Raw genomic sequence first — 13,390 nt, 5'->3', positions numbered from 1 at the left:
TTTGACTGTGTCTGTTTTACGGAGACTGCGTGGAACCCTGTGTGTGTGGCAGGGGGTTGGCGTGTCTGGTGGTGCTGGCACGTTGGGTGTGACAGGCCGGGAGTGGATGGCTGTGTGGCTGTGTGTGTAGGGCTGCGTGTGTGGGGCTGTGAGAAGGGCTGGTTGTGTCCATGTGCTTGGGAGCCCATGTGTGCGCACGGATGTCTGCAGGGGAGGGGATAGTGTGGGGAGAGTTGTAGCTCTGGCCGTGTTTGCTCAGTGCAGTCAGGAGGTCACCTGTTCCTGTGGGGACCCAGTGCTGGTGAGGAGAGGTGAATCTGGAGAAGCGAAAGAACAAGGGGGTGGTGGTCGGAGGCTGTGAATGGGCTGTCCCTTCTCCCCGAGGGTCTTGTCTGTGGGCCCCTCCTCTTGGCTCCCAGCTTTGGGGGTCAGTCACCCTGCCCACTGCCTGCAGAAGTGGGCTAGGTGGGGACTTCCCTGGTGGTCCAGTGGGTAAGACTCCGCACTCCCAATGTCGGGTTTGATCCCTGGTCGGGGAACTAGATCCCACATGCATGCCGCAACTAAGAGTCCGAATGCTGCCACTAAAAAAAAAAAGATCCCGCATGCCACAACTAAAGATCCTACATGCTGCAACTAAGACCCAGCACAGTCTAAATAAATAAATATTAAAAAAAAAAAAACTTAAAAAAAAAAAAAAGAAAGAAATGGGCTAGGTGGAGCCCAGGCTGGGGCCCAGATGCTGAGGTGGCAGGCAGGCCTGGGAGGAGGGAGTGGGGCTGGTGACAAGCCAGAGCGGCAGCCAGAAGCATGGGGCACCCTGCCCTGTGTTGAGCTGGCAGCTGGCACGGGGAGCGGGCGGGGCCCCACCTAAGCAGGCCAGGGCAGGCAGGGCAAGGTATGTCTTGGGCCAGGGAGGGGATGGAGCTGATGTGGCAAGTCTGGGCCTTGTTTGGCCAAGATGGAAGGTTGAGGGGTAGCTGTGGGGGATTCCTTTTGTGATGGGGGCAGTGTGTCTGTGCCTGCTTACTCTTATTATTGTACATGTGATTGATTTGCTTATGCATTTATCTCTCTTGTTGTACGCATGGATCCATGGGTCTGTGTGAGGGCCACGGGTGGTTCTGTGTGTGTGTGACTGGTACCCAGGCATGTTTGTGCGAGGGTCTTGCGCGGATGTGTCTGTGGGAAGGCTGTGTGCTTGCATGATGTCTATGTGTGCACCTCGTCCGAAAGACCCACGTGATTTCTGTATGTCATGTTTGTGGCAGACATCTATGTGAGTCAGTGTAGGCTTTCTCCAAGGCCTCTGTGTGTGTGTGTGTGTGTGTGTGTGTGTGTGAAGGTCTCTGTGCGTGTGTACGTGAGTAGTTCAGGTCTTGGGCTCAGACAGCAGAGGGCCAGTGGTTGGCAGTAGCCTGTCCAGGGTGGGTGATGTGGGGAGGGGAGGGGTCTGGGCTTCCTGGGTTGGGGCTTGGCCAGGCCCTGGGACCAATTTGCTCCTGCAACAAATTCACATGTTCTTTCCACTCCCCCATCACCTCCCTTTAATGGTTCTGACAGTGTGTGTGTCTGTGTGTGTGTGTAATGACCCCCAAACCATTACAACTCTGTGTATAACCATTCCACTGATCCCTTACAATGTGCTTGTGTTTATAGCAATCCTAAAGACCATGTGTGCACCATGTGAAACATGCAAGTGTAAGTGTGACACACACTCCTGTGTTTCTGTGTGTGATGACTCCACAAGCCACTGGGTATGTGCCTTGGTGTGTGTGGGTCCCACAATCACTGTGCATGTACGTGGGTCGAGCTGACATTGTCCCTCCTCAGCCCGGGGATCTGGCACATACATCTTGTTGCCTCCTCCAAAGCCCACATGTGCTGACACTCAGCTTCTTTCTGCTCCCCACCCCACCCCTTCTCACAGCTCTCAGGGATCCTCCCTGGAGATGGAAACCGGACCTCCTGCGGAGTTGGCATTTCCCTCCCAAATCTCCTTTAGTATAATGGGGCCAGGAGGAGGCCACACCAGCTAGGAGCTCAGGGGGCAGCCACAGCCAGTAGAAGGAGCACATGTTTAGAGCCAGGCAGAACTGGGTTCAAATTCAGACTCTCACATACCACATCTGTAAGACCTTGGACAAGTCGCACTCTATGCCTCAGTTTCTCCTGTTTGTTTTTGGAGTTGCTATGTGAACATAATGCTCCCAGCAGTAGGTGAACAGACTCAGTAGTCTCTGGACAAACGGGGGTCCTTTTCTGTTTAAGGAATCACTTTGAGAACACTTGAAGGTCACTGTGAGATCTTGCAGGAAAGGGCCACAGGGGTTGGAAGGGGCAACTGGAGCCTGATCTCAGGGTAGCATCTGGTCTCTGACCTTCAGGGGCCCTGCATTGTGGAGGTGGGCAAAGCCAGAGGTGGAGAACTCTCCAAATGTGTAGCCCCTGTCAGGCCCGACCTGGCCTTGCACTGTCACATAAAGCCTCAGGCCTTGCACCCCTCTCAGAGGGAGGCATAGAGGAGGGCATCCAAGGTGTGTGTGGAGGGGGTGGGGGCTACAGAGATGATACTGAAACGGTGGTCATGGAGTGACACCCCAAAAAAGTCAACATGCAGACTCCAAAAAGCCACAGCCCAGCAGCTGCACACACAAAGATCCAGGAGAGGAAGACAGAGACACCCTCAAAAAGACAGGCACACACACAGCCTCCCATTTCAGAGGGACAGAAGTCCCCACCACCCCAAGGACGACCCCGGAAGAACAGACACCAGATTCCCCTCCTCTCCAGAGGGCTCGATTCTCCCAGAGGGATGGACTCGCATTCCCCACCCCCTCGCCCCTGGGGAGGACGCGCAGAGGGCGGCAGGCAGGCCCCTGCTCCCCCTGCTGAGTCAGCCTGTCCCCGCTCAGCCGGCGGGTGTTGGGTGGAAGCGGCTGAGCGGAAGCGGCTGGGCTGCTGTCCAGCTCCAGGGGTGGGCGGAGCGTCAGTCGTCAAGCTGCCGGCCGGAGCCGCCCTGGGCCCCACGGCAGCCGAGGGAGCGCGAGGGCCCAGCCAATCGGCGGCCGCCACCCGGCCTAGCGCTCTGGCCCCGCCCCTGCAGCGGGCCGCCTGCCTCTAGGTCCCCAGGGCCCCCTCCCAGGTAACCTGATCGGCCCCTGACCTGGCACCCGGCCAGATGGAGCCCTTGGTCGCTACCTGGGGAGGGAGGTACAGGAGACGGAGCACGGGGCTCTCAGGGAACAGAGTTCCCAGCCAGGAAGTCTCAGCTCCTCTCCCGGGGTCCCCTTCTTTGCCACTCCCACCTGCTGGTTGGGGTAGGGGTGACCCTGTCGGTGACAGTGATGGGGTGGGGGGCGGGGGAATTGCCTCCTTCTTGCTGCCCTCGGAGCTCTTCCCAGATTGTCCCTTCCTCGAAGGGGACAGGCTGCCTTGCTTTTCAGACTCTCGGACTGTGCTGTGGCCTCTCCCGTTGTGGAGCACATGCTCAGGACGCGCAGGCTCAGCGGCCATGGCTCATGGGCCCAGCCGCTCCGCGGCATGTGGGATCTTCCCGGACCAGGGCACGAACTCGCGTCCCCTGCATCGGCAGGCAGACTCTCAACCACTGCGCCACCAGAGAAGCCCTCCTGTACAGTCTTGATGGCAAAAGTTCCCTGTCCACAGTCAGCCACATCACAAGCTCTGTTTTCTGCTTCAGACAATACAGTCACTCCTTGGGAGTGTCATTGCTCCTAAGCCTCTGGTGCTCCCTGCTACTGAGTCCGGCCTGGCCAGAGCCTGGGCCTTGATACAGACATACAGGCAGATACGCATAGAGTCACCTGAGCAGGTAGAGATTATGCAAACACACAGACACACAGAGACAGATCTACAGATGTTCTGTCCAGATTCTCATATACATGGAACACAGACACATTTCTGGCATGAAAGTCAAGCATCCCAGCTCTGTCCCTTACTACTTTTCTGACTTTCAGTCTATCATCAAATCTCTCCACCTGTTTTTCTGTAAAATGGGGATAGCTGGAATCCCTTCCTTACAGGGTTGTTGTGAGGATTAAAGAAAAAAAAAAAAACCACCTGGAGAGTGCCTGGTACATTGTAATAACTCAATAAATGGGAGCAACAGTGATCTCCCAGGCCCACAAGAATATATCCACACACACACCTCATGGACACACACTGATGCACACACACACACACACACACACCAAACTTCAGGCATCAATACATATGCAAGCACCAGGTGTGTCTGCATATAGCAACACAGACACAAACAGCACCCCTCTGCCCCCGGCCCCTGCGCCCCGCCCCCACCTCCACCCATGACCTCTGCAACAGCCATAAAAGCAAAATTTACTGCCCAGGGTGTGATGGGAACAGCCAGCCCAGCAGGGTGGGACAGGGGCGGAGGCCTCCGCATAGGGCGGTGCCTGCTCTGCTCAGGCTCCCACTCAGACCCTGGGAGAGGACGCTTTCATTCTTCTAACACGCCTCTCTCTGTCCCCGAGAGCACTCACCCCATCACCTCTCCACTGTCACCTGAAATCAGGCTCCACCCTCTCCCAACAGCCTGAGCCCCAGGGTGGGCCCCAGGGTGGGCCCCCCCCAATGATTTGTGCTCTGTGTGGTTGAGGGGTGAGCATGATGGCCTGGCTCTCTGGGGAGGACTTGAGGGTCGGCAGGGTGGCCCTGTCCCCACTGCTTCTCTGGGCTGGTGGATTTTGGAGGGTAGTGATTGTGAGGATTTGGCTGCTGGGCCCTGGAAGCAGCCAGAAGGGGACCACCTGGAGCTGGGGATACCCCCTGGGCTTAGATTCCCCTGGGCTCCACACAGCTTTCAGGCAGCTTCTCTCCACTTTCTATTTTATTTTTATTGTGGTAGGAACGCTTAACACGAGATCTACCCTCTTAAACTTTACGTGTACAGTATAGTATTGCTACAGGCACCGTGTTGGTAGCATCTAGAACTTACTCATCTGGAAACTGGACCACCCTCTACTTTGTCATGTGCTTCCCAACCCCAGCTCTTGCCAGACCCTCAGCCCTCCCCAGAGCTGGGGACATCTGTAAGTGGTTCTCTAGTCTCAGGGGAAGCTAGAAGGAACGCTGCCCCCAGCTCTGGGAGGGAGAGTCCTTTTCTGAGAAGCCATGGCCACAGCAAGCTAGTCTTCTACTTAAGCAGGTTCTCATTGCCCTCAGATCCCCTCCTCCCATTAACACATGAGGATATTCCTAGTAGAATAGGCTGTCAGACCTGGAAGGGACCCTCAAGGTTACTGAATCAAGACCCGAGATGGAGGCCCCCATGTCTGAGGTCACACAGTGATTCTGTAGAAGCAGCAGTGGGATTGAAGCTGGGGCTCCTGTCTCCTCATGCAAAAAAACCCGAGTCTCAGCGCTGGCTGTACCACTACCCCACCCCAGCCCCCATGTCCATTTTCACAGGGCTGCGTCCCTTCTGTGTGCTGTCTGATCCTAGGAGATGGGGAGGGGACTCGAGAAAGGAGGGGACTCAGGCCCTGTCCTCAGGAACTCCAGCCTGATGGGGGAGGAGGGTGTCAGATCCAGGGAACAGAGAAGCTCAAGCCATACATGGGACCTGAACCCATCAGACTGGAAGGTCTCACAGACTTGGGGAGATTATCAGGCAGTTGCCTGGAGGAGGGATTAATTAATTAATTAATTAAGTTTTTGGCTGCGTTGGGTCTTCGTTGCTGTGCGCGGGCTTTCTCTAGTTGCGGCGAGTGGGGGCTACTCTTCGTTGTGACGCATAGGCTTCTCATTGCGGTGGCTTCTCTTGTTGCAGAGCACAGGCTCTAGGCGCCTGGGCTCAGGAGTTGTGGTGCACGGGCTTAGTTGCTCTGTGGCATGTGGGATTTTCCCAGACCAGGGCTCGAACCCGTGTCCCCTGCATTGGCAGGCGGATTCTTAACCACTGCGCCACCAAGGAAGCCCCTGGAGGAGGGTTTTGAGGGAGAAGAGGAAAATGGGCAAGTCTAGGGTGGTGGCCTCTGGATCGTGGGACTGGGGGTCTTGAGGGGAGTTGGATGAGGCTTGCTCTGTCCCCTTCGTGGAGTAAATTTCTGCTTCCCACTGTGGGGACTGGATTCTGGGGGTTTGCCATGAGACACCAGTTGACTCTGCTTTAAATGTTGCAGATGGCCAGAGGAAGGCCAGAATGTCTTGCCAGGACCGGACGTGGATGTAATGGCCTGTAATGTAACCACCAGGGCTGGGACACTGGTCACCTTCAGCGGCTGATCTCCCTGGGGGGCCTGGGGGTGAGCGGATGAGTTCACCAATGCCTTGCCAACCTCCACTTGCCCACAACCCAGTTCAAGCTTCCTGGAGACCAGCTGGCCCTCGAGTGTGGCTGTGTCCTGCCAATGGGTCCCCAGAGGACTAGGAAGGCTTCTCAAATGTTCTGGCCTTAAGCAGACCCCTTCCTTTCCTGCTTTCAGATTTCCTGCCCCTTTTGCCCCCAGGGTCTGGATGAGCCAGAAGGGTAGGGCTCCCACTTGGCAAGACCCAATTTTGCTGGCTGGGGGTTTTTCAGGTGCGAATTAAAAGGAGCCACCCAGAGAGAATGACTTCATTTGTTAACACACCCACCCTTCTGCCCTGCCCTTTTTCTGCCCCCGTTCACACGCCAGCCAAGACAGGGGCGGTGGCCAGCCCCACAGGAAAAGCAGGGTTGTGAGCCTACATGGCTGTCAACAAGCAAACCGCAGGCTCAGAGCATTTTTGACATTTTTTTCCCCCTAGTCAAATGTTGCAGTCGCTGCATTTCCCCTGTTCCCCTCTCAGCTGAAGTGGATGGGCAGAATTGATCTGGATGGGGAGGGACCTAGGTGGCTCCCAGAGGCCCCCAAAGAGCCCTACTGTGGGGAAGTCCTTCCCTGGCCTCAATCCAGCTAGCTACAGCCCTGTGAGCTGGGGCCCCTTGGTGGGTCCACCTTCTGTACGGGCAGTGTGAGTTTCTCCCCACTTCTTCACAGTTCTCTCTGTTCCCTAAATTCTTGCAAAAGTAAAACCATGAGCCCTTCCATCCTGGGTTGCAAGATGGGGGTGTGATAGCTGAGGTGGGCACTAGTGCAGATCCGTGGTATCTGGAGGAGAGGTGCTGGAGTGTTGCTGACTTTGCAGAGCTCCTGAAAATTCCTACCCGGTGTTTTGGCTACAATCCCCGTTGACCCCTTGGTTTTGGCTGGCTGCGGGGAGGGATGTGAGTTTACGGATTCCGTCAGGATGGGGGCATGGTGTGAGTGGGTCTGCCCTCAGACTCCAGGTGCCCGGGAGCGGTGCCACAGGTCAGAGGCAAAGGAACTGGGTGGCTGCGGCCCACGTGGAGCGGGGACTTGTCAGCGCTGGCCCCTTCCTTCCCCTCTGTTCTGGGAACGCCCTGCAGGGGTCACCCTAAGCCAGGCTCTGGGCCGGTGGCACCGGTATGGGCCCTCTCCAGAAGCCAGGTGCCCTCTCAGACCCCATGTCCCTGACTCGGGCTCTCTTCTCCCTCCGGGGTCCTTCAGCCCTCAGGAGTCTGGGAAACGCCATGAGGGAGGGACAGAGACCACGTGGGGCCCAGTGGCTCTGAAGCGACAGGAGTGACAAGTGTCGGTGGCCAGACAGGACACATGCAAATGACATGCAAATGAGCCCAGCTACCTCGCCCTGGCCAGGGCCGAGGGTGTTTTGGCCGGGTCCCTGGGGCCCTGAGAGACCTTGTCACCTGTTTTCTACCTGTCTCTGAGTTTTAGGATACCATTTTTTGCTGCTCTCTCTCTCCAAGTAACTGTGCCAGGCCTGTGCTAACTGCTTTAGTTACCTCTCTTAATTGTCATGATAAGCCACTGGCAGGGACCATTATCCTCATTTGTATATGGCTCCCATGGGGTTGGATTAATGTTTCCCAGTTTCTCCCTTTTGCCCTCGCAAATCACCAGGTATCAAATGCGCTTGAACAGAATGTAACAGGACCACTCCCACCTCCAGCCTCTGGAGAGCAGGGTCCTCCTGAGAAGTCCCTGAGAGTGGAGGTTCTGCTCTGTGGTTTGGCACGAAAGGACTCCCTGGGGTCAGGTGAGGACTCTAAAGAAGTCATCTGGAGCATTCCCCTGCCTCTGTGGGGCAAACTTTCCCTGCCGGACCTGGGTCCCCTTGACCCAGGCCCACTGCTCGTGTCCGTTGTCCTTCCCTTAATGGTGTCAGGGGTCTGACTCCAATCCCCCTTGCTGCAGCACTGGCCTTTTCCCCTGGTGGTGGGCCAGGCTCCCCAAGGAAATTTTAAAGGGGGTTTTGATGCAGTTTCTGTACTCCCCTCTTGCAAAAGGCCTTCATGAAGCTGGGGGGATTAGGGGGACACTGGTCCCTTTCCCGGAGTAAAGTCCCAGAGAGAGAGGGCCTGTGGACTGAAGCCCTGCTTCCCCAGCGGATAGACATGAGTTCTCCCTGGCACTTGGCTGCGCCTGGGGGAGCTGGGAGGGGGCCGGGGCGGGGCCGGGGCGGGGCCGGGGCAGTTTGCCCCGCCTTCTCCTCCAACTGCTCTGCCCCAGCCTGGTCTCAGGACAGAATCTCCCCTCTCCAGACCCGCCTCGATCCAATTCCTCCCCTCACTTCTCCTGCATTCACCCTGCCCTGCTATCTCTCCCACCTCCCACTCCCTCCCTGGCCCCTGCCCATCTCCTGTCTCCTGGATCTTCAGCCAGGCTCCCCCTTCTCTGTCCCCGACCCTCCGGGAACCTTGGCTGGTCACTCTGGAGACCCACAGGGTTTCTCTTTCCCACATGCCTGGGGCCTTGAGTGCTCCTCCCTGTTGCTGGGAATGAGGTGGCTTGAGGAATGAAGCTCTGGCACATTTCAGAGTTTGGAGGTGCTCAGATGCCCACCACCTGAGCTCTGCGGTCTGAGACCCCTGGCCCAGCAGAAGCCATGAGGCAGATGGCCCAGGCCTCCTTGGGGAAGTGATGGCACAGGGGGGTAGGTACTTTGGGGTCTCAGCCACTAGGCCTCAATTTCTACCTTAATTTCCACTCCCCACTCTGCCATCCTGCATGCAACCATGTGCCACCCTCCCTAGCCAGGTGTCACAGAGTTCTGGGTCCCCCTTCTTATCCCCTCCACTCAACAATCTCTCCCCTTGCTTCCTGAGGCCCCTCCACGCTCCCCTCCTCTGCAAGGTGCTGCCAACTGCCCCAGCCCACTGTTGCCCGAGTTGTTCCAGCTGGCTGAGCAGGTTTCTGTCTTTCTTTAGATTCCCCCAACCCCCCTGGTAGAGGGGGAAGAACAGAGGTGCCGATTCAGGCTGAGAACAGATAGGCAGATGCAGGCACAAACCTGAGAAAGGGTCCAGGTTTTACAGACAGACCTGGTTCAAATCCTGACTCTGCCACCACTGGTTGTGTGAGCTAGGACAAGTAATTTAACTTGACTGAACCTCAGTTTCCCCATCTATAAAATGGTGTTAATTAGAAGCACAATATGTAAAACACCTGGCATGTAGTAGTTGTGCATTACGTGATAATAATTCTTTTTTTTGGCTGCACCGCGCGGCTTGTGGGATCTCAGTTCCCCTACCAGGGACTGAACCCCGGGCCACTGCAGTGAAAGCACCGAGTCCTAACCGTTAGGCTACCAGGGAACTCCCTAATTATTCTTTTTTTTTAAACATCTTTATTGGAGTATAATTGCTTTACAATGGTGTGTCCCTAATTATTCTTGATACACATAATAGTATTAAAAATTGAGACAACGTCCTGGAAGAGAGGTCTTCTCTTGAGTCCCTAAATGTAAGGAAGGACCCTACTTTTAAAAAAAATTAATTAATTAATTAAATTTTGGCTGCACTGGGTCTTTGTTGCGGTGCACCGGCTTCTCATTGCAGTGGCTTCTCTTGTTGTGGAGCACAGGCTCTAGGCACATGGGCTTCAGTAGTTGTAGCACACAGGCTCAGTAGTTGTGGCTCGCGGGCTCTAGAGCTCAGGCTCAGTAGTTGGGGCGCACGGGCTTAGTTGCTCCACGGCATGTGGGATCTTCCTGGACCAGGGCTCGAACCCGTGTCCCCTGCATTGGCAGGTGGGTTCTTAACCACTGAGCCACCAGCGAAGCCCCAGGAAGGACCCTACTTGATGTCCAACCCCTACCTCCAAGTGGCCTTTCTCTCTGAGACACCCTCCCACCCAGTCTTTTATTGGGATTTTGCCTTCTTAGGAGAGGCAGCGTGGGTTGGAGTGCTTGCCTCCTGGGAGGGGGTTGGTCGTGGGCTTTGAAGCTGGTCCCCCTCCCCCCAGCCCCAGTTCCCCTCTGCGTGGAGTTGCCAGCTGCCCCTGGTTGGGCCTGCCTGGGCAGGTAGGCAAAGTGCTCTCAAAGCTAGCAGAGGGGTTTAAGCGTTCTCATCAGTGGCTGGGAGCTGCCCCGGGCACCGTGGCCCTCGGAGGGGCTGGGGAGAACAGGGAGAGGGTGTGGACCTGAGCAGCCAGTGGGAGGTGGGGGGCGAGGTGTGGGTCAAGCTGGAGCTTTCCCAGGCAGGGGTAGGGGTGACGGTGCAAGGTGGGGACGGCTGGTGCTGGTTTCCTTCCCGAGTTTCTATCAGAGGGGTGGGTTTAACGTTGGGCTCTGTTGAGCTAGCAGCTTTTCTCTAGGAAACTTGAGAGCTTTGAAGGGAGAAAAAAAGTCTGTTCCACATCAAGTCAGGGCACTGGGGAATGTTTTTCTCTGATGAAGCACTGTCTCCTGGGTCCTGGGGTGGGGCTGGGGACTGTGGACGTTCACACACAACCCTCATACACACACACATCACAACACACAACCTCACAACATATTCACACCCCTCTATCCCCTCTTTCACACACACACCCTTACATGCTGTCATACGCAAGTGTCTTCTACCATACACATTCACAGAAGCTAGGTATTCACACTCTGACCCTTACGCACACTGCTAGCTTACACATTCACACCCAAACCTGGCTTTCACAACCCCTACATTTTTACTTGTATGCACACATATGTAGTCCTTCATGATCATGTTTAATCTCTTTTCACTTTCACGCTCACTCCCTCACATTCATTACAAGCTCCTGGTGATACACACCCTGCATGTATTCACACGCATGTCCCTATTGTCTCTTTCTTTTACCCCGGGAGGTCAGGAGGGCACAAAAAGCCCTTCAGACCACAGTGAGAGCAGGAGTCCCAGGAAAGTCAGCCTTTAGTAGGCCAGGCCTGGTTGGTGAGTGGAGGCTCAGGAGACGATGATAATAAAAAAAATAAATAAATAAAAAATAAAGCTAATAGTTGGTGGGTACTACACTGTGCTAAGTTCTGTTCTGAGCATTCTACGTGTATCATCTTGTTTGACATACACAGCAACCCTATGAAATAGGAATGTTTATCCCCTTATTATAGTCGGGAATACAGAGGCACAGACAGGTTAAGTGCCTTGCCTGAGGCCACACAGCTAGTCAGTAGTGGAGACAGTATTCGAACCCAGGCAGTCTGGGCCAGCTGGGACTTTTTTTTTAACATCTTTATTGGAGTATAATTGCTTTACAATGGTGTGTTAGTTCCTGCTTTATAACAAAGGGAATCAGTTATACATATACATATGTTCCCATATCTCTTCCCTCTTGCGTCTCCCTCCCTCCCACCCTCCCTATCCCACCCCTCTAGGTGGTCACAAACCACCGATTTTTTGCGGTACGCGGGCCTCTCACTGCTGTGGCCTCTCCCGCTGCGGAGCACAGGCTCCGGACGCGCAGGCTCAGCGGCCATGGCTCACGGGCCCAGCCGCTCCGCGGCATGTGGGATCTTCCCGGACCGGGGCACGAAACCGCGTCCCCTGCATCGGCAGGCGGACTCTCAACCACTGCGCCACCAGGGAAGCCCTGGGACTTCTTAAAGTCCAGAAAAATGCCCAGAAATCACCACGGCATTAGGTCCCCGTTAGGGGGCCTGTTTGGGGCCTCTGGCCTTACACCCCCACCAGGCACCAGGAAGGCGGTGGCAGAGAAGGGACTCGGGGGAGATCAGAATCAGCCCCTGCTTCTGTTCCTCCTATTGCTGCAGGGCTGGCTCCTGCCAGGCTCCCAGGCCTGGATCCAGTTGCGAGAACCCCGGCCGCCTGCAGGGGAAGTCAAGACTGCGAGAAGCTGGGCTTCTGCTCCTGCCTGAATGGGAATGCCGGGAATGGGTGTGTGCACTGGTGAGTCCTGGAAACATGTCTCCTACCAGGACTACATTAGACTGCACGATCCAGCAAGCCGACGGCCGGCTCCTGTGTCGGCAGTGCGTGCGTGCAGCCTCCTGTACGTGTCTGCGCGCATGCGCGTGTGCCAATGGGCTTCCAGAGTAAGGTTCAGGTCTCCTGCTGGGAAGAAATCAGACAGTGGACTTGGGGAAAAGCCCTGAGAATGCATGCAAGGGAATGCTCTGAGCCATTCACGATAATCTAAGGGTATATTTATTGACACAGACGGGGAGGAAAACTGGCTAGAAATCTGTATGTTTAATATGATCCCACTTCTGGGAAATACATATTTACACGAATAAATGGTGCTTACACTATTGTAGAATACAACACTATACTAGACATATGAATAGACACACACACACACACACACACATACATCATCGTGAGATGCAAACTCCATAAAGACATGGATTTTTATCTGTTTTTTTTTTTACTACTTTATTCTTAGTGCTGGAACAATATCTGGCACATAGAAAGTGTCCAATAAATATAGGTTTAATGAATAATGAAAGATATTTACATATGGAAAAGTCTGGAAGATTATGCACCAAAATGTTAATAGTGACTACTTCTAGGTGGTAGTATTTTGGAAGAGTTTTATTTTTTCTAATTTTATTATCTGTTGCTTTAAATTTTTCAACAATGAATTTGTATTATTTGTATAAAGAAAAGGAAGCACCACCAGCTTTGGACTCTTCTTCTTCCTCCACATCTTTAAAACAGGAGCCTAGGCTTTAAGAAGCACGGCAGTGGGTGGGATCTGCATTTTCTTCCCCTTTCACTTGCCCATCCAACATCTTCCTGCCGGTCCTCTCCTCTTTCTGACCCTTCTTCTCCCACAAGATTCTGCTGGCACAGCTCCCCGGGCTTTTTGTGCCACCTTAGTACAAAAAGGTTTAGGCAAAGTCATTGGAACAATGGATGGGCTGACTCAGGAGCTGGGAGAAGGTCCTGGGCAGCACTGGCATCCTCCCCCACTGCCAGGCCAGGCTAGCAAGCAGGTGCCTCTGGGGCCAAGAGGAACTGGGCTGATGTTGCAGCAGGAAGGAGTGAGGTTAGACCCGAGAATTTCCTGACAGTAATAAGAGTCTGAAGCAGGTCAGGGAGATCACAGAGCCAGTCTCCTTTTCTGGAGGG

The sequence above is a fragment of the Hyperoodon ampullatus genome, assembly GCF_949752795.1.
Source record: "Hyperoodon ampullatus genome assembly, chromosome: 11".
NCBI lineage: Eukaryota > Metazoa > Chordata > Mammalia > Artiodactyla > Ziphiidae > Hyperoodon > Hyperoodon ampullatus.
This window is presented reverse-complemented; position numbering follows the sequence as displayed.